The 19696-nt window shown below is 44.7% G+C and overlaps 1 protein-coding gene and 1 pseudogene across 4 annotated transcripts in view; one reads left to right on the forward strand and one right to left on the reverse strand.

The window, feature by feature from the left end:
- Sil1 (SIL1 nucleotide exchange factor) overlaps positions 1 to 19696 on the reverse strand; it is a 231764-nt gene that overhangs the window by 25955 nt on the left and 186113 nt on the right. The gene's annotated exons all lie outside the window — the stretch shown is intronic.
- LOC120098407 (small nucleolar RNA U13) lies at positions 18662 to 18755 on the forward strand (annotated as a pseudogene).

The raw sequence follows: 19696 nt of genomic DNA on the forward strand, positions 1-19696 counted from the left end.
ATACACATTCCTCTGTCTCTAGCAAGGGCGATGATAAAAATAACAAAAGCTACTGAGAAGTCACTGCATGCCCAACACACGCTTGGCATTTCTGTCATCCCCTTTCTCCTTCACAGTAACCCTCAGAGGAGCTCACAGCAAACACTAAGTGAATATTTGTTACACGAATAAAGAGCGAATACCAGGCAGTGCTCTGCAATTGATCCACATCTCTGCTACATCTCCAACCTACACCCCACTCATCTGGATGCTAAGCATCAGTTCAATAGCTCTCCAAACGCCAACCCCAGGCAGAGCCACCCCAGGCAGACCCACCCCAGGCAGACCCACCCCAGGTAGAGCCGCCGTCCTCATCTTACAGAGGTGGAGACTGCCTGCAAGATTTAAGTTTCCCAAGGTTACAGAGCTGTGGGTGGTGATGCACATTCTGGCCATACAGTCCTTGCTTTATATTTCACATATCCTATCACGTGGGCCTCTCAAGAGCTACCGGAAGCCATTAGGAGCAGATAGCAACATTGCCTCTGGGTTCTGCATCCCAGGTCTTGAGATGTACTGCCAACATTGCAACATTGTCTCTCTGGCTCTCAATTCCTGTCACACCTGTCTCTGACTGCTCCATTGGCTGGCTCAGTTTGTTCTTCGTCAGACCCCTCCTCTGGCTGTCCCCTCTGCCAGGAAAAGTTTTAGTATTATCATGGGCGCTGGGTCCAGAATGGCATCCCTTCAGAAACGTCTCTTTAACTAATCCTCACGGGAAGCCTCACCTATATGCTCTACTTCCTTCGTAAATATTGCTACTGGCTTTTGAAAACAGCTTTATTGAGATAAAATTCATATATAAAATTTACCCACTTGTTATGGCCTGTCTGTGTGATAACAGAGTCATGCTACTGAGAACATTACCTCAAACTTTGCCCAAATAGTTGTTCATTCAGATCCTCTGCTTTAAAAATGGGTTGTCTTTTCATTACTGACCCATAAAGTGATATGTTGTTGATCTGCAAGTACTCTATATATTCTAGATAGAAATCCCTTACCAGATACGTGGTTGGTCTCCCTCTCTCTCTCTCTCTCTCTCCTCTCTCTCTCGCTCTCTCCCTCTCCCTCTCTCTCTCTCTCTCTCTCTCTCTCTCTCTCTCTTCTCTCTCTCTCTCTCTCTCCTCTCTCCCTCTCTCTGTCTCTCTCTGTCTCTCTCTCTCTCTCCTCTCTCCATCTCTCTCTCTCGCTCTCTCTCTCGCTCTCTCTGTCTCTCTCTTCTCTCTCTCTCTGTCTCTCTCTCTTACACACACACACACACACACACACACACACACACACACACACACTTATATGGAAGCATTTGGTTTTGATGACACCAGACCCTTAAGAATTAATCTCTGGTATAAGGATAAACCATAAAGGAGGAAAGGCCCACTTTACTCACTCACCACTGTATCTCCACCCAACAAAAAAGTAGCCAGTACATGGTAGATATTCAGGACATATTCTCTCTTCTAAAGATTTTTAAATTATGCATGTATGTGTCTGCATGTGGGTCTGTGAACACATGTCACAAGAAGGCAACAGGAACTGTAGATGTGAGATGCCTTGAATGAATACTGGGGACTGAGTTCAGTACTGCTCCCCATTCCCCTCCGGAGACACAGTTTCTTTATATAACCTTGGAACCCACAGAGATCCCCTGCCTGTCTTCCCGAATGCTGGGACTACAGGCTGATGCCACCCTAACCACTCAACAACTCAACCTCTCCAGCCCCTCAGCACATGGTTTTGAATTAATAGAATTTTAAGGACAAACAGGGTAAGTGCTGGTATAGGTAGGGGTGAATCTGATGGTATGTAGGATTGTTCCTGGTCCGGAGACTTTAGGAGGAAAAAGAGATTACGGTGTTCCACAGGAACAGGAGAGAGCACAGAGAGGACGAGATACGAGCTTTCTGAGCAGCATACGTCACCCCCACAGCAAACTCATTTCAGTGCTCAGGTCCCACCCTCTCTTTGCAGCTCCTCCGGAGTGAACAAAAACAAAACAATGGCTCACAAGTTGGGAAGGCCCAGGATGAGTGACCTGGGCATAAGAGGAAGGTTCTCTGCAGAACCTGAGCTCAGTGCTACATTCCTGAGGCCGGCTCTAGGCACACATTCTTCAGAACCCTTAGGGCTTGTGCTATGCGGCTGACACCTGCTGGTGTCTCTGAGGGGAAAGGGGAAGGCAAAGGTTGGCTTCTTATTTGCCTCACTTAATCTTACCAAGATCAACAGCAAGAACTGTCAGAAAAGCCAAACATCCAAGGGAGGGCTCCTTAACAAAGCATCTCAGGGATCCTGGACTTGGCTGACCAAGCAGGCACTTCATTAGCCAGGCAGAGATGGGAGGATGGAACGAACTCAGGGTGAACTGAGTTCTGAATTCGGCAGTTTAGACAACTAATTCTCCAAGCCCTCAAGCAAGGAGAGGGTGACAGGTAGAGGATGGGGTCTGGGAGGCTGTCCATGACAGATCAAAGAGACTCAAAGACAAGGGCATCTGCCTGACCGTCCTTCCCTGGCTCCCGCTGACTTCCATGTGGCACCTTTGTCACCCAAAGCTCCGCCCTGCTAAGCAACTGCTTCACCACTGAGCAGCAAACCCTCAAAATGGCACCGCCTTTTATGATAACAAATGGACCGCAGATGGATTTCTGAGCTATAAGCACATGCACATACATGTATGAAGTTGCCTCTGGGAAAGCAAATATTCATGAATAGTTCCGTGCGCCAACGAGGGCATAGGATGAGAAACAGTGCTAGTTACAGAGGTGGATCTGTTTTTAAAGTGCTCAGTGACAATGGCAGACCCCCCTCCTGATGCTACAGCAGCTTCCTCGTGCTTGCTTCAGGGGTTCACCCTGTCACCCGTATGGATGTCTCTTGTGAGAAGCATCAGGGACTCCGAGTGTTGCTGAGCTGGGCACTCATGCTTCAGAACACAGGCTATCAATCCCAGACTTCATGGAAGCAGTGAATACAAAAGTACAGAGAATCCCCAACAACCACCCCCAAGGAACAATCCAACCCGATTCACAACTGGGGCACCTGACAGGGGTCATTGTGTGGGCGTGGTGAGCCACTGAAATCAAGTTTCTTGACTGATGCTCACTTCTGATTGGTGGCCTGGGATTTTCCTTCTGAGAGGGATATGACCTATGGCACACAGCGATGTGGCAGGAGACATACTGTTTATGCACCCACGAGAGAGAAAACAACAGGAACACAAGTTACAGTGGGCTAGCGGTAAGCATGGGGTGCTGTGGTTGTGTCCGAAATACACAAAACTACCGTGGAAGACCAGGAGGTACGTGGTGCCCCTCTTCAGTGGTGCGTGACATTGGTAAGAGTGAGGCTTTTAAGTCACATTGGCCGCTTCATCTCAGCTGAAGCATGGGCCGTCTATGTGCCAAGGCCTCCCTGAGCCTCAGTTTCTTAATGCATAAAGTGAAAATGTAATTGTATTTATTTCACAGGAGAACTTACTTGCCCAGACCCAATGAGAACATATGGCAGAGGTGTTAGTCTGCTGCCTACCATATAGGTGCTTACACTTCTAAGCAGCCTTCATTTCTTCCCCTGACTAAACATTCTGAAACAGTGGCTGTGCCAAATGCACCTTTCTGTCTCCTGAGAGCATGACAGAGATGCAATTCAGTAAACATTTGTCAGACACGCTGGCTTCCTGTGTTGCACGATTGGCAAGCACAGTGTTCAAATGCATTTCTCCTCTGCATACCCATGGGTGCTCACTATCTCATCACTCCTTCCTACCCATAGGCAAGGAATTCCACGCTGAAGGCAGCCTGTCTCTGCAGGCATGGAGAAAGGTGAGAGTCAACAGGAAAACAAATGCTTGGGCAGTACAGGAGCTCCCCAGAATGCTGCCCTATTGATTTCCAAGTGTCATTATTTAAAGACAGACTGCTCTTCTTTCAAGGTAACCGCATCATCTTATAGTGGCCTCTCATCTGTCTCCCCGTGGCCTTAGCAGCTGTAGGAAGAACTTCCCTGTTGCCAAATAAGAGTCCGACAGACCAGGGGTTTGGCCACGCTCATCGCACTGTCAGTGAGACCTGGTATTCTTAGCGCCTGAGTCCCTCTGCACCTTTGGATATGTGTGATTTGCTGCCCTGGCTTCCCCACTATGGTTCTGTAGGGAACCGAGCTGTTAACAAAACACCCATGGTAGTAAATGGCCTTGGGTAAAATTCTCCAAAGTGTTTTCCTCAGCAAGAAGCTCTCAGTCATGACTACAACTTGGCTTAGTCCTCCCCTTCCTGAAAGGATCACATTCACCAAGCTATCCGGAGCTTTCTGCATAGTGCCATGCAGAAAGGGAGCAAGGTAAGGACAAGACTTCTTCCCTCTAGGAGACATAGGAGATGCATGTTGGAGCAAATGCCTGTCCTGCATCCTCGTTCTACTGTAATGAGTATCCCATGCACCAACCCTTGCTGTATGCAGCCACCCATCCACCTGGATACACAGAGTCTAGGGGTCCAGGCAGAGAAGAGGGCAGGGAGGTCTGGCAGGAACTGTGCATGCCAAAGCTAACAATGCCAAGCAGAGGGAGTCTCCCTCACACAAGCCTCTTTGGCATCCCTCCTGTCAGGGACCACGGACAGGCCCTAACTACCTATCCATATGTGACCTCTGTTGGAAATGCCTCGCCCATAGACAGATGGGGCAGGATGGCTGTGTCACCCTGGACACCAAAAAAAAGAGGCTTTTAGTCACACTGACTATCTTGGAAGATTGGAAACAGTAGCCAGAATGTCTCCCTGGTTAGGTTCCAATGAAGGTCTAACAAGTCAAAGGCTAAGAAAATACTCAAAAAAATTCCTCTTCCACTTTATATAACCAACAGACTATGGAAGCTAAGTGGTCCTCTGGTCACTAAGCAGAGCAGACGCATTACCAGACCCCAGGAGAAGCAGCGCTCAAGGCAGACAGGCACTAAGAACCAGGCTCCAGTATGTGAGGATGCTCCCTGGGCCCTGCATGGCAAGGGAGCGTGTTTCTAAAGACTGACTGACTTCACACCACCACGCTTCCTCTCCCTGTATTCTTGAGGCCTCTGAGTTTCAAGCAATGAGGAATGGTATTGCCATGTTCCCTGTCATAGATCATACCCAGACAAAAGCTGAGAGAAAGCCCCAAGTGTTGCTTATTCTTGGGGCCTAAGAGGGATATGAGACAGCTTGTGGAAGAGGATACACCTCTCATCAGACTGAAGGCTGCCTGAGGCTGAGAGATTCGATCCTTCTCAATGCTATTGTTTACAACAGGGACCTCAGCAATACAGGCAAAGTAAACTCCATGGACGTTACAGTCAGAGTAGCCAGTGAGATCAAGAGAATGCAAGCATGGCAGCAGGGAAGTGAAGTTCTCCTGTGTAACAGACCACGGACTGTAGGCACAGCGAGCTCATAATGAACAGAGCATTCAGGCCTTGAACCCTGCAGGTATTCAGCAACACCAGCCAAACAGAGAACTACAACTCGATCCATCCAAGTCCATAGCTGGGAAAGTCTCTAAAGATATTAACCATGCTTTTTGACTTCTGCAGTGCTACTTCTGGCTAACTGTTCTTGCTACCTGAGGTGTGTTAGCCCAGGGTGAAGCTTTTGTGCTTAAAAGCTCACCATGAGAAAGACATAGGATTGCACTCAGGTCCCGAACACACAGTGTAGTCACAGACTGGCTAATAAAGATGTTCCATTGGCTTGAACCCATATCTAAGTGGTCTTCACCACTTAGACCCTCATAACACAAGGGTTAGACATGGGTCTTGATTTTAACATTGCTAATGTGAGAGTAAGGAACCTCCTCTCCTTCCCTTGGGAATACTGCCTTTTAAGTGTGTTCCGTTTGAGAAATGTCAGTACAGATACGTTCCCACCCCTCCTTCTTTTCTCCCTTCTTTTCACCCTCATGTTTTGCTGTGCTGGTTTCCATCTAGGGATAAGTGAGAGCCCTTGATTCCCACTGACCTGCCTGGTTAGCAATTCAACAGGAAAACACCTCCCACCACAAAATGAAAGCAGACTTCAACTGCTTTCCTTCTGGCTGACTCTTATGTAAATGAGCTGCCTGCAGCCTGACTCACAGGAGCTCAAAATGGAAAACACACAGAGAGGAAAACAGCAGAGTTCAAAGGTAAAGGTGAGCCTTCCCTGCGCCCTGAGGCTTTATTGTACAGCTAGCACTCTGCCAGGGACTTGGCACAGGACTCATCTGCTCATTCTGAGGCCAGCAAGAAAGAGCCTTAGCTCTCTGTTCCCCTTGCTTTTACAAAAAGGAAATTAAAATCCTAGAGAAATAAAATGAGAACTTATCATCAGCTTTCTGTAGACGAGTCTGTGTCTCATATGTCTGTCTTCTGAGCTCAGATCAGAATCATGCTAGGGTCTAGGTGTGATGTCTCACCACACTGTGGCTGGAGACTGGTCAGATGGTGTGTTGGGAGGAAATGTGGCTTCCTTCCTTGCTCAACTCTGCCTGACTATGAAGGCAAATCCCAGGCTGTCAAGCTCACCAGACAATGTCTGACACAAACCAGGCCTCCTAGTATGATTCTATCTATCAAGCCCTTGGTCCTCACAGACTTGGTGGTCCTTCCTCCCCTCTCCCTGCTTTGCAAGGCCCTCATAGGCAGCAGCTACCCTAGGTGTTTATTTGCTCCAAACATTAAAAAAGAACACACCCATCTATTCACTATGGAGAAGAGCAGTTATTTTGAATCTATACATTATGCATCTCTGCTGGAAAGAAAGAAAGGAAAAATGAGCATTACAATCCTCTCTGGCAGACTTCTGCCCCCAAAGACAGAAAAGCAGTCTGGAATTACACCTTGTTTCCAACTCCAGGCAGCTCGGGGTTCTCCTCTCTCTTCTGCTCCTAGCTGGACAGCTCCACATGTGTCTGAGTTTCAGTGATTCACTCATACAGAGCCCCCAGAACAAATCCCGGGCTCTGACTGATTTAAGAGACAACTTGCACAAGTCCCTGTGATCTGGCTCTAATACTGTTTGTTTCTATTCCAATTATCTTGAATCGATAGTTTAAAACTGGGAACTGTCTGCTGTACATACCCAGTCTGTCTTAGTAGAGAATAAATCTAGGCCATTGTGTCCTTTTCTCTCCTAGGCTTAGGACAGCACCTGACATCTCAGGGCTCTGATTGGGCCAGAGCAGCTCTAACTCTATTCAACTCTTTAAGGATTCAATTAATCATAAAGCCAATTCCATTCTGGGCTCCATCTGTCTTGCCTCCTTCAGGGACTAATAATCACTCACTGCATGTTTTTACACACTAGTTGAACTGAAATTAAGGCTGATTTCATCACAGTATACTAAAAAACAAAATGTAGTTCTTGAAAATATTTTCAGAGGTATTTTAAATTTTTTGCTTGCATAAAGAAACTTTTCTGTAAAATGACATTTTTTTTAGAAACTTCAGAATTTTTGACACCATCACCCCCCCCCCTTATAAGAAGGCAGTCCCTTGAAGAATCAGCCACTCCTAGAGCTGAATGAGACAACAGAGAGAGTCAAGGTATCCTTGGACAAAGCATGGATATCCTAAAAATTGAGAAAAGAAATGGAGCTGATTTTATATTTTATATATTATTTTAAGATATATAATTAGTCATCCATCTTGGGACTGACTAGTGGACTTAGTTTACTTAGAGTTACTTTTATTGTAAGTAATCTATCCAGGAGGGGAAGGATTGCTTTTAGCATTCAGGACCTCTGGAAGTCTCTAGCTGGCCCGAGGAGTCTAAGCCCCCCCACTGATCTACAAGACAAGAATACAGCTTTTATCTTAAATACAAGCAGTTTGTTTCTCCCAAAAGTACTACTAGTTCTCCTGACAAGTACTCAGGGTGCGCTCAATCATGTCCTGTACCCTGAAGACAAAAAGTCTCTTTACAAGGAGCATGAGCAGAGAGGTGGCCAGGGCTCAGCCAGCTGACCTCCTGGTCTGGAAGGCAGGCCAGACTCACCCGTGGTACTGCAGACTTCTCAATCTTACTTTTTGCAGCTATGAAGTCATAGCTCGTGGTCTGTCCTGAGCCTACAGCTCCTAGTGGCTGGGGTCTGTTCAGCATGGGCTCTACACTGGTTTTTTTAAAATGGACCCATAAGGGATGCACTGCAGCCAAGAAGGAAATATATGTGCCTGCTTTATGACTTAACAGCTTTCAAAGTAAGATCTTGAATTACACAAACTCCCAATCAGGACTAATGACAGTCGTTCCAAACTTAACATCAAACATGTTTTGTGAGTCATACTCACTTTAAAAAGCCACCAGTAGTCATTTCATAGACACAACAATCAAAACCTCCTCCATTCGAACAATAAATTTTGCCTAGTAATAAGTCTAATTAATTAGAGCACTGCCATTTTAAAATGTGTCAATGTAAGCATTTTCTCAAAAACTTCCAGCTAAGCCATTTTATAATTACAAAAAAAATTTACCTCCTAAGAACATCTTCATGGATTGATAAAGACGTTCAAAGTATATTACTGGAGAGGGAAAGATGTGTTATAGAATCATGTCTATAAATGAGCAAAGTACAGGATTATATATATAAAAACGTTAAAACAAAACACACATTTTTGCACACCAACAAAAAGTTAATTAAATAAACTGAACTTAGTAACAAAGAAGAATCGTGTATTTGCCTTTTATGTAAAAATGACTCAAACATGAATAAGTGTCTCTGGCAGAAACAGCAACAGTAGCTGCCTGGAGGGGAGGGAACCTGGCACAGGGAGGCTTGAGAGTCACTGTGCCCCTTTGTGCCCTTTGAGCCATGTGACTATATTACCAATCAGAGTTAAAGATACAACCTTTAAGTAAATTAACTCAGACACTAATCAATATATTCCATGGGAAAATGAGTCTTCCACATCTCTTAGCTGCATGGCTTTACCAGCCTTCATGTACAGACTTCAAGAACTCAGAATCAAGAGCAGCCATAGCAAGAGAAAGAGACCCCTGGGTGGTTATCAGACTGGACAGGGTGGAGCAGCAAAGGAGAGGAATATGGAGACAAAGGAAGAGGGGGAAGAGGATGGAGAGGGGAAAGGCTGAGAATTAAGGCTGGACTTCCTACAGCACGCCCAGTAGCTCCAGAATAAAGGCTGGACCTCCTATAGCACGCCCAGTTGCCCCAGAATAAAGGCTGGACTTCCTATAGCATGCCCAGTTGCCCCAGAATAAAGGCTGGACTTCCTATAGCATGCCCAGTTGCCCCAGAATAAAGGCTGGACTTCCTATAGCATGCCCAGTTGTCCCAGAACAAAGGCTGGACCTTCTATAGCATGCCCAGTTGCCCTGGTAGGTACCCTCTCACTTGATCAGTATCCAAAATTTCTCACTTTTACAAAGAAACAACTCACAGTGAGTCACAGGGCTGGGAAAGGGTCTTTGTGTGATCCTTGCAGGAACGCATCACCTCAGATCCCTGTAGCTCTCTAACTGGGCAAGAAATGCCACATGAAAGCTGCATCCTAGCCTGGAAACTGAGCCTCTGACTCATCTTCTCATTCTGCCGCCAGCTGGCTCTGTGGTTTTGAACAAATCTCTTTTGCAGAGGCACTGAGTGGGAAGTGAGGCCCTTCATGCAGCCACTAATCAGCTGTTCTCAGTTCCTTGGCAAAGGCATGTAGCAGCAAGGACTCCATATTAAGTGACACATGTATGCTTCAAAGTGTACCTACTCCTGTCCTCTTGGCTGAGAAATGTCCCACAAAGTTACTCCTGGGTCCTTCTCCTCAACTTCTGCTTTCTTTGAATCTCAGCTCCTGCTCTAAGTTGGATCTATGTTTACCCAAAAGAGTTTCCCACCAAATAAGGACGATTGTAAAATGGCACTTGCTTACAGCATGGTTGTGGCATAACCACTATGGTGACGTTCCTCTAGGATCCCCAGAACTCCCCTCTTATGTCCTCCTTCAGCAGGCTCTGGTCTTAACTCCCCGTAGTGAAAATCTGGAAGACCAGCTCACAGAGGAAGCAAGGGAGGCTCCCAGGGACTTGCAGACCTTTCTCTTCATTTTTTGACATGGTTGCCAGCTCTTCTTCCCTTTATTTTGCTTTGTTTCATTCTTTTAAGCCTATAGTGTCCTCTATTCTTCTCATTTTGTGGGTTCAGTACAGAGCAGACTCTGGGTCAGAAGTCTCTACAGTCTAAATCATCTTGTAGGTTCCAGTCAGAGTAGGAAGGCTCAGGACAATGTGCTCTGGATGGAGGCAGAGGACTAGGGTATGATCCTTTCCCAGAGGCCTAGCTGTGTGTGATGAGACCAGGCAACCGATTAAATGCAGAGTAAAGGTAAAGAGAAAATGGGATAGAAATAAAGGAGCCTTAACTCTCAAGGTTGTGTGCAAAAGTGAAACGTAGTGCGGGGAAAAGCCTGGGAAGTCACTCTTGGAGAGTCCCTGAAACAAAGGCACTATGCATTGTGCAATACAAGGACATACTTCTGATCTACAGGCACATAACAGCGTCTTTACTCACTAACACACGGTGCTTCTGAGACGATGAGATACGGCCAGCTTCCTGAAACTGAAACTCCCACTAAAATGTCACTGCAGGGCTGCAAAGGATGGTGGTCAATAAGGTACAGGATCAATACTTCCTGCCATCTCTCAATTACTGCCCTCTCCCTAGCCTTTGCAATTCCCCTCTCTAAGTAATGGATACTGTTACCAGCAGAAGTGAAGTTGGGAAAGAAACTTTTAGCTGATAAAAATTCAACATATAAAAAGTTTTTAAAAAGTGCTTGACAGGCGGCTTATGAGTTCAATGTAGGAAGAGTTCCCATCCAAGACCTCATGACTTGGATAGCAGAGAAAAGCCTCTCAGAACGGATATTTTATTTATTTTGTTTGTTTTGTTTTCTTCAAGACTGTTTTCCTGTGAAACAGCCCTGTCTGTCCTCGAACTCACAGAGATCTGAATCACGGCTTTTTCTTTGTTCCCACAGGGTGTGTGTGTGTGTGTGGAGTGTGTGTATGTGTGTGTGTGTGTGTGTGTGTGTGTAGTGTATGTGTGTGTGTGGAGTGTATGTATGTATGTGTGTCTGTGGAGTGTATGTGTGTGTGGTGTGTCTGTGTGTGTGTGTGTGTAGTGTATGTGTATGGAGTGTATGTGTGTGGGTGTGTGTGTGGAGTGTATGTGTGTAGGTGTGTGTGTGCGTGCGCATGCATATACATAAGACAGAGGGTATTATTAGGCATTTTTCGCAACCACTTCCCCACCTCTTCTCTTTCTCTCCCTCCCTCTATTTGTTTGAAACAAGGTCTCTTACGGAACCTGGAGCCCACCAATTCAATTAAACTGTCTGTCTGGGCAGCAAGTCCCAGGGATCCTCCTGTCTTGGCTTCCCCAGCTCTGGGTTTACAGACACACATGCCGTATTTGGCTTTTTTACATTGGTGCTAAAGATGTGAACTCAGGTCATCTTGCTTGTGCATGTTACCAACTGAACTTCCTCCCTACCCCACTAAACAGGCTGGTCAAAGCTGGTTTTAGGATACTCTCTCAATAGGAAGAGCCTGCAATTATCAAGCTGCCAATGAGGCTTAATCCTAGAATGTCTTACTGCTGCCTCCTGTAATGGCTAGTTTTATGTCAATTTGACACAAACTAGGTCACCTGAGAGGAGTGAGCCTCAATTGAGAAAATGCCTCCATAAGATCCAGGCATTTTCTTAATTAGTGACTGATGAGGGAGGGTCTAGTCCATTGTAGGTGGGGCCATTCCTGGGCTGGTGGTGCTGGGTTGAGCAGGTTGAGTAAGCCGTAAGGAGCAAGCCAATGGGTAGCACCTCTTCATGGTTTCAGCTCCTGCCTCCAGGCTCCCAGCCTGCCTGAGTTCCTGTCCCGATCCTCTGGTGACATCTGTTATGTGGAAGCAGAAGCTGAATGAACCCTTTCCTCCCCAAGTTGCTTTGGTCATGGTGTTTCATCACAGCAATAGAACACGGACTAAGACACCTCCTGGTGCACATCTCGTGCACACACAAGGGGAGAGTTAGCTGCATCTTGACCACTGTTGTGGAGGGAACCAGCCTGAATAAGGAGATTCCCACAAAACCTAACCCTTCTCTCTTCATATCATTCTCCATAATCCTCCATTATCAGATTCAAATGTTGTATAGTCAATAAGGACACATGAGACCTCATTCAAAACCCTTGGATGAAAGTTCCTCTGTGAGAATCTGTCAGAGCTTCACATTACAGAAGAACACAGGTTTGGACATAAGAGTTTACAGTTCAATTCTTCCATAAATTGTCTATGGGTCTTTGGAGTACATCCTTCTCTGTAAAGCTGGTACAAAGGCTGGTACAACAATTAAATGTTATCTTATATAGCAAGTCCTTAGCCCTCCCAAGCTTCTTTCCCTCATATCCTGTCACATCTGGCCTAGGTCAGTTCAGCCCTATACAGTGCTCTTCAAACCTTGCCCATCCCACTGACATCAGAGTATCACATCGGCCCCTGGGCCACATGTACTTCAGCAGTAGAGTAGTGTCTGGCATGCGTAAAACCCTGGGTTTAACTTCCAAAACAGGTAAAACACACACACAGAGAGAGAGAGAGAGAGAGAGAGAGAGAGAGAGAGAGAGAGAGAGAGACAGAGAGAGAGAGAGAGAGACAGAGACAGAGAGATAGAGACAGAGAGAGACAGAGAGAGAAACGTGTACAATTTTCTTTTTTTTCTTATCTTTGTCTTCCTTTGCGCTCTCTCTCTGTCTCTCTCTGTCTCTCTGTCTCTCTCTGTCTCTGTCTCTCTCTGTCTGTCTGTCTCTCTCTCTCTCTCTCTCTCTCTCTCTCTCTCTCTCTCTCTCTCAGAGTTTCCTCTGTAGTCCATATTGGCCTTAACTCATTACATAGCCCAGGCTGGTTTCAAACCCATGGTAATCCTTCTGCCTCAATTTCCCAAGTATAGGGCTTATAATCAGATTTACATGTGTGTACCACCATACCCATATTAATTTTTTAAAAATCACAAATCCAGGAGGCCAAGACTATACCTCTGTGTGTCATTAGTCACTTTCCTAGGTGCTGTGACAAAACACAGCTGCTGCAGAAACAGCTTCTGAGAAGGAGGGTGTGTGCAGCTTACAACTAGGAAGGGACGCAGCCCCATCACGGTGGGAAGGCATGGCTGAGCGAGCGTGGACAGGCTGGTTGTACTGTGTCTGCAGTCATGAAGGAGAGAGCAGCTTACTTTCTCCCAAGCAATGACGTTACCACCCAAAGTCTGTGTGGGTCATCCCTCAGCTAAACCTGCCACCTGCAAACACTCTCTCAGACACCCCCAGAGGTGTATCTTTTGGGAGATTCCAAATCCAGTGAGGATTGACAATGAAGATGAACCCTTACACGGTGGAATATGTACTTGGCATAGAGAAAGTCCTGGACTTTTGTCAGTTTCCAGCATTACAAAAATAAAAATATCCTGGCATCAAATAGAAAAAGAAAAGGGTGGGGGGAGCGCTGGAGCGATGGCTCAGTGGTTAAGAACTGCTCGTCCAGAGGTCCGAGGTTCAATTCCCAGCAACCACATGGTGGCTCACAACCATCTGTAATGGGATCCAATGCCCTCTTCTGGTGTGTCTGAAGACAGCAACAGTGTACTTATATAAATAAATAAATAAACCTTAAAAAAGGAAAAGGAAAAGCAGCAGTAGCAGTAGCTGCTGAGTCGCTGGCATTGCCTTGGATTGTCTTTTCAAATTTCAAAATCCAGGTAACTTCATGAAATATTTTTTCAAAGCACACAGCAAATAAACCTTATCTTCCTTAAAGCCACGTGTGGTAGAAACTCTCAGTGGTGCCAGGATCTGTTTTGCACTCCTCCACAGCAAAAGGGCTTTTGCTGAGCAAATAAAGACTGCATTTCTCAACCTGCGTGGCAGGAAGGGCTGGGCAGTGTGATACAAGCAGCAGTGCTATCAGACGGTCTCTGGTATCCTCCCAAAGAGATTCCGAGTACCACTGCCCCTCTTCTATAGCCACTCTCTTCCCTGATCTAGGAGGAAAAGGTAACTTCTTAGACATGGTGCCACAGTGTGGCAGAAAGGAACTGAAGACCCCAGGGTCTCCCTGAAGCAGAACTGCCACCTAGCCCTAGGGTCTGACCTGAAGCTGTTTACATCTGTTACATTTGTGCCATTTTCTGTCACTTGCAGCCAAACTCATAATGTATAGACTGAAACCATACACCCCTATCTACAGTGCGAATGCTTGACTTCCTCTAACCAATAGAACATAGTAACATGTCAAGATGTGTGTGACTGTGTATGTGATTACAGAACAAGGACTGACCATTTAGTTATTGTCACACAAGCAGGAGTACCCGAATTTGATACCCAGCAACATTCCTGCCCCTAGTGGTTCACACTTGTACTCCTAGTATTGGGGAGATAGGGACCGGAGGCTTCCTGGGGCTCACTGGCCTCATCAGTGACTCCCAGGGTTCCTAGTGAGAGACTGTCTCAGAAAACAGGGTGGACAGCTTCTAAGCAATAGCGCTCAGGGTTGACCAGTCATCTCCACACACAAACACTCACATACATACACAAAACATTTATGTTCTGCTGAGAAATATTTTTCCTTAGTTTTTTTTTTTAAAAAGACTTATTCATTTTATGTATGTGAGTACATTGTAGCTGTCTTCAGACACACTAGATGGGGGCATCAGACCCCATTACAGGTGGTTGTGAGCCACAACGTGGTTGCTGGGAATTGAACTCAGGACCTCTGGAAGAGCAGTCAGTGCTCTTAACCTCCGAGCCATCTCTCCAGCCCCTTAGTGTTTTTTTTAATGTTTTAACTGTGTATGCGAGTAGTTAACCAAGCAAATGCATGCGACAAGCGAAGGAGAGCTCTTAGGAGCTGGTTCTTCCCTTCCACCGTGGGCTCTGGAGATCAAACCCAGGCCATTGGGCTTCTCCAGCAAATACTTTCACTCCCTCCTGGAAGAAATAAATTGCCACGGTGTGAGCCATTGATTGAGGTGGCCATGTGACGAGGAGCTGAAGGACATTCTGCCTGACAATCTGTAAAGAACTAAATTCTGCTTACAATCACACGCGCTCAGAGGAAGATGCTTCCCAGTTAGGTACCACATAAGACTCAAGTCCCAGGTGACAGACGCACTGGGCTACAGAAGTGCAAAGGACATATATGTTAAATCATATGTGGACTTCTAACTCACAGAGACCTTGATGTCATACCTGTCCATTTTTATAGTAATTTGTTAAGTAGTGATTAAAACCCAATGACCAAGAATATACATTACAAAAATGTAGGGGTGATGCTCTATTAAGTGACATATAAGTAAGCTCATCAAAAAGTTGCCACAGAAGTATATTCCATGACCATCTGAATAGATGGGAAAGGAAACAAAATTCACTATGAATTGCTAATGACATTGATACACACACACACAACACACATTTTATCATGCCTATCTAAGCAAATATAAATACATATATATAAATAAAGCACACACAATACAATTAATTAAATGCCAGCAGCATGCCTTATCATTAAATACACAGCTATAAATGAAAGCATGTGTTAGGCTCACTATAGTAGAAAGGGGGAAGGCCTGACCTCGTTTTAAGCATTTAAGACTTCAATAAGGGTTTGATTTTTGCTTATTTGGGTTTTGTCTGTTTCTATCAACAGTCAGCAGCTATTTCCAATAACAGACACACCTACCTTTTGGGAAAAACACGGTATATATCTTTTAATCCTCTCAACAAGGCGGGTGGGTAGCATGGAAAGGTTTGGAGAGAGGAGAGAGGACAGAGAAGAGAGGTAAGATGCAAAAAATATAATTATATTTTTAAAGTTAAGACTTCAAGTTATTATAGCTATATAATTTTTGAAGTTTTAACCTCAAAAAATTTAAAGATTTGCTTTTTATGCATTCCAAATAAGGTCTTGTTACACAGCTCCCTCAAAAAAAATCTTCTCAATAGCATAAAAAAAGCAACAAAATTTCTCATCATACAGGGTGCTAACACAGAAGTGACTGAACATCTGAGGTTAGCCTGAACTACATAAACAAGATCCTGTCTCAAAAAAAGAAAAGCAGGAACAATTAGAGCAAAAGCTGAGAAAGAGAAAAGCCACTCAGGTCTGGGAGTCAGAATCACTGAAACTGACTTTGGCTTTGCTCACTTGTGTAGAGAAAAGCAACTATGCCAAAGTCAAGCTGCTTCCCAACGTGGGAATCTTCTCCCCTTTACCCTAGGAGTTTAATGCCGTGGGTCCCGTTAACAGGAATCAGAGCAACCATATAAACAAGAACTGCACACAGAGGCACGAAGAATGGGTGAAAAGCACAGAACCAGACCGGAGTTCAAGTTTCAGTCTAGCCACCATGTTACCTGACATCCCTGAGAACCTGGGATGAGCTGAGAACGTGTTGAGCTGTGGGCTTTGTGTGAGATGGATTATTAATAATTCTAGGTACCTGCCAGGAGATATCAATCTTTTCCAAAAGGAGGAAATTTCCTCGCTGGACTCAAATGACTCTATAAACAATGAGTAGGTCATGTGTGGTGGCTCAGGCTATAATACCAATTAAGGAACGGCTGCAAGTTTGAGGCCGCCTTGGGCTATATAGTGAGTTTAAGGTTTCAGGGACAGCCTAAACTATAGATCCAGACTGTCTCAAAACACCAAAAGGACAAAAGCAAGTAGGCAAACAAAACATGAGTAGAAAGGAACAAACAAACACCAGAGGGAAGACACTGCGGTGCAAACAGCAGCTGCACCTGGGCTACAGCCAGAGCACAGGCACAGACACTGTCCTCCATACAGGCAGCCCTGCATGTGTGCACAGTGAACATGAAACACATGCACACACACGCACACACACACACACGCACACGCACACACAGACACACACACGCACACGCATGCACACGCACACACACAGACACACACACGCACACGTGCACACACACACACACACACACGCACACACACGCAAACACACGCACACACACACACACCAGATTTTAACTAACAGAAACCAAACTTCTAAGATTAGAATTATAAGCCCTTGGCTAAATATTTAATGGACAGATTCCTTAGTAGACTTGACACAGCATGGGGAATGTAGGTAAACAGAAAAATGAGCTACAGAAAATTATCTAGACTTTAGCAGAGATGTGACATAGAAAGAAACTAGGCCACAGATTAGAACCCAGGACAACCAAGTAGGAAAACCCAACGTACAGTGGGTTGGAGCCCCAGGAATAAGAGAGACAGCAGAGAGTATTTGAGGGATTGCTGAAAACAGTCTGGAAAGATGAAAAAACAAATTCAGAACGAATAAGTTTAACAAATTTTAAGAAGGAAATATGTCTTAGTCACAATGAAGTCACAACACATATAATCATACAAAATAATACAAACTTCTGGAGGAACTCTCAAAATTAGATGGAGGAGGAGGCGTGACATTTTTAGAGAAACAAAATGAGGTTTGACACCTCACATATGTGCATCTCTAACACAGTAAGGTACATAATGAATATGTGAACATATATCCACATGGATACATATTGTATAATATGTATATAGGTGTTGGCTTACATTTCAGCAACCCTCTTCTAAACTTAGAAATGTATTTGTTACCCTATTCTTCTAAACAAACAGGTAAGTCGGAATGTGAGTGGGGGTGGGAGGTGGGCTTGCTGCTGTACCAGTTCTGTGAGCCAGGGTAAGAAGGATCAGACTTCACAATATGAACTGTGGTCTGCATGAATGCATATTGTTTCTGTACCATCACCAAGTCTTAACATAGTGGAAGGAAGCGGGTTATGTGTTCTCAGAGAACTGAATGCACATTCTCTTTGTGCACATATATTGAGAACATTTACAGAAGAAGAGTATTTGTTATATTAGTCAGCTTCACATTACTCCAATGAAATACCTGAGGGAGTCAATTTATAAAGAGAAAAGGAATATTTTTTGATTCATAATTCTAGGGTCCCAGCCCATTGCCCCCAGTCCCTGGTGAGCACAAGTCACACATACTGGAGCAAACCACTAGATTCATAAGCTAGACGCAGGCATAATCCAATTCCAGGGAATACCTCAATAGCATTACCTCTTAGCGCCCCTCCCCTAGGGGCTATCTCCAAAGAGTGCTATCATGCAACCCAAGTCTTTCTAATACACAGACCTTTAGGGGGCATTAATCCAAACCACAACAGAAAACTAACCATATAAAAGATCTCCACTTCTTTCAAATGTCTAATAATTAAGGGCACTTATCTGGCTACAGTCTCAATATTCATAACAAAAACAGTGACTATAAACTTTGCACTATATTTGGAAATTCAGAAATATAATTTCATATGAACCAAAGAAACCACAATTAAAATTTAAATAATTTCAATTGAACAATAATCAAAATGCTACATATGAGATTTTCAATTCAATTAAAGCAATAATTAGCAGGAAACTCCTAGAAATGAAAAATACAGTCATCTAATACTAAAAATTTCATGGCCATGATAAACACATTAAACCCACTCAAGAATCATCCATGAAGACAAAGACAGACACTTAGGAAGAGACCCTCTAGCATTTTCTAAGTGTGATGAGCGGGTTTTCAGCCGCTGTATGAGATGTGTCGCCTCAAATGATGTCAGCACATTACCCATCTGACATGGGAAAAAGAGAAAAAAAAGAACACTTGAGAGATGCTAGAAACAGATGGCCTAATATCATCTGCAAATAGAGAATGTGGGGGAGAGCCAATGAACCACATAGTACTGGTAATAAACCAGAAAATTTCCATAGCTCAAGTCTGTGGTTTAAAACAGCACACCGAGAGCCAGAGAGGACAAATTAAAACAAACCATACGTGGACAGATAATGATGAAATTTGCTGACAATTAGATATGAATAAAAACGTTCTAAATGTGAAGCTAACTGCCCCAGAAGGCACAGTTACAAACTGGCAATGTGCTTCTTATATGTCTGTGGGCCAGCACTTCAGCGGCCATCCTCAGCTACAGTTATTTAAGATACCTGGCCTACATGAGACACTGCCTCAAAAAATAAAGTGGAGAGCTGGAAGATGGCTCCACAGTGAAGAGCACTTGTCACGTTCAGTCCCCAGCATCACAACTGCGTCACTCCAGTTCTAGGGGTTCCAAAGCCCTCGCCTGACTTCCATGAGCACCAGGCATGCATGTGACACACATATAAATTCAGGCAAAACATGCATGCAGACACAATAAATCAATTTTTAAAATAAAAATAGAGAACCCCTGAGGTAGACACAATGATCAAATCCCCAGCGCCCCCCCCCACAGGTATAAGAATGAGTACACACATGTGCACAAACATATATATGCCATGTAGTCATTTAAATGAGAATGGTCCTTAGGTTCATATGTTGGAATCCTCGGTCCTCACACCTGCTGTAACTTTTCAGAAGATTAGGAGGTGTGACCTTCTTGGGGGAGCTGTGTCACTAGGATGAACTTGGAGGTTTCCGTGTCAGGCCCAGTCACTCTGTTTCTCTGCTTTCAACTTGCAAATCAGTATGAAAGCTTTTAGTGCCTGCTACAGTGCCTGCCTGCCTGCTTGCCTGCTGCCTGCC

This window comes from Rattus norvegicus, chromosome 18, assembly GCF_021556685.1.
Source record: "Rattus norvegicus strain SHRSP/BbbUtx chromosome 18, alternate assembly SHRSP_T2T, whole genome shotgun sequence".
NCBI lineage: Eukaryota > Metazoa > Chordata > Mammalia > Rodentia > Muridae > Rattus > Rattus norvegicus.